At 33.5% G+C, this 1995-nt stretch overlaps 1 long non-coding RNA gene across 2 annotated transcripts in view; it reads left to right on the forward strand.

Annotated features, from left to right (window-relative positions):
* Nucleotides 1-1995, forward strand: part of LOC128248180 (uncharacterized) — a 40607-nt gene that overhangs the window by 8918 nt on the left and 29694 nt on the right. For both annotated transcript variants that reach the window (XR_008264481.1, XR_008264480.1), the window contains exon 2: nucleotides 863-924. This is a non-coding gene — a long non-coding RNA (uncharacterized LOC128248180). The remainder of the gene's footprint in view (nucleotides 1-862; nucleotides 925-1995) is intronic.

Consider the following 1995-nt stretch of genomic DNA (forward strand, 5'->3'; position numbering starts at 1 on the left):
CTCTCTCTCTCTCTCTCTCTCTCTCTCTCTCTCTCTCTCTCTCTCTCTCTCTCTCTCTCTCCCTCTGCCTTTTTTTCTACGATGGTTTTGTGCCACCAACACTCATGTACTTTTTCTACTGTCACCCATGTTGTGTACACTACCACCACCTTCACTACTATCCCCACCACCACGCTTACTAAATCATATTAATAACTTTTCAGAGTCTCTTCTCCCCGCGAACACCAATCCTCTGGGATTCTCTGACTGCACAATGGTCTTTTCGCTATGACTGACCACCAATTGTTCAATAAGAGTGTTAAGGGCGTCCGTTTCACGGGTCTCGAATCGAGAAGGAGGCTGCAAAGACTGTGGTCACGATCCTAAGAGCCAGTATTCTAAACAGCAGAAATAAAGCCAAAGAAAATACAAGCGAGCGTATCCGATGTGAGGTAGAGACTAATGGTTCAGTAGGGGGGTTTTTTGTGCGAGCTGAAAGAGAATAAGTGAGAAGAATAGGAATATTAAAGAATGTATGAAAATATTTCATTGTTTTCTAAAGAGAAGTTGAAGACTGGGTTGGTTGTGGCGTTGGGAGACATCTTGCTCAAATAATGGTAGAAAAGATGATTGCATTTAATTTCTGAATATACGAACTAAAAATCTATTCCTACGACTGAGAAAGAATGTTTGTTAGATGTCTGCTGTTTTTACTTCGAAGAACAAAAAAAACAGCGATTAATTGTCAAAAGGTGACAACCGATTTTCAGGCATTCAAACGGCTGTTCCGTTTGGGGTTTTTTCCATTTAATGTTTATTTTGAGTTTATCAATTTTGCATTCTGCGTACATTGGTGTCTTTTATTTATTCGTATACTATTTAGGCAACAAAAATAAACTCAGCCTGGTAAGTGCAATACAATTGATGAAGAAAACTACATATTAGGTAGGTATCGGAATTTATTTGATTTTTCCAATTGCTTTTTTTTTTTTTTTTCAAAGATAATTGTGAGTGAAGGTTATAGACAAGCATGCCAATAATAACATTTGTAAAATAAATAGCAGGAATAATATTTACTAAAGATACGGAAGGAATGAAACCGTTCTGTTATTCTTAAAACCGCTTGACAAGACTAAGTGTCAGTATATTGAAAGCCGATTCTAAGAAATTAAACATGAAATGCTGTCATAATACTTTGAAAGTACATTTCTTCTTGTTTAAAAGTACATGTCTTCCGTGTTTACTCATAGGTCGTAGATTCATTGCATGATGAACTTAGCCACAACGCATCATAGTCTATCAATACACATACATATATACTCCATCCTTTCCACCTTTCTAAATATCAATCAACTTTATAACTTTTGAGTTCTTAATGTAGGGGGCTTTATGCCTTGTCTTTTCATTTATGACTTTAATTCCCTGCTCAAATTTGTTTCAGCACAAAAAGCAGTCATGCAAGAGTAAAAAAAACCTAAATTACGTGTTGTTTACAATCTTACAATGTAATATAGTAATATGTAATCAATAACAGAGACTTTACAACATAGAAAAAGTGATATTTATTTTATAATGCTTTGTTGTCTGACAAAACATTTCCAATCTAATAAAAATGACATGCGATCACGATTTAAGTGATTGTTTTCCACTATATGCACCATGGAAATGTTTTTGACAAGTCTTTCCTCTTGTGTGCTTGATTATAAAAATTATTTTATCTTTCCCCAAACAATATCCCCTCGTTTATGTGTCCTGTACTGTCGACATAACACGAATTTATATAAAACATTTGCAAATGTACAGAGATAAAAATCGAATGGCGTCATGAACAACGTTAAATGTATTTCTTTTATTGTTATTTTAATACAATTGTTTGAAGGATTTACTAAATGACTACATTATCGAGAAATTACATTTATTAACTATGTAAAACTGATGTATTCTGAGGTTTAATACGACTTATAATACCATATTATATATATGTATGTGTATATATATATATATATATATATATAT

Source organism: Octopus bimaculoides, chromosome 6, assembly GCF_001194135.2.
Source record: "Octopus bimaculoides isolate UCB-OBI-ISO-001 chromosome 6, ASM119413v2, whole genome shotgun sequence".
Lineage (NCBI taxonomy): Eukaryota > Metazoa > Mollusca > Cephalopoda > Octopoda > Octopodidae > Octopus > Octopus bimaculoides.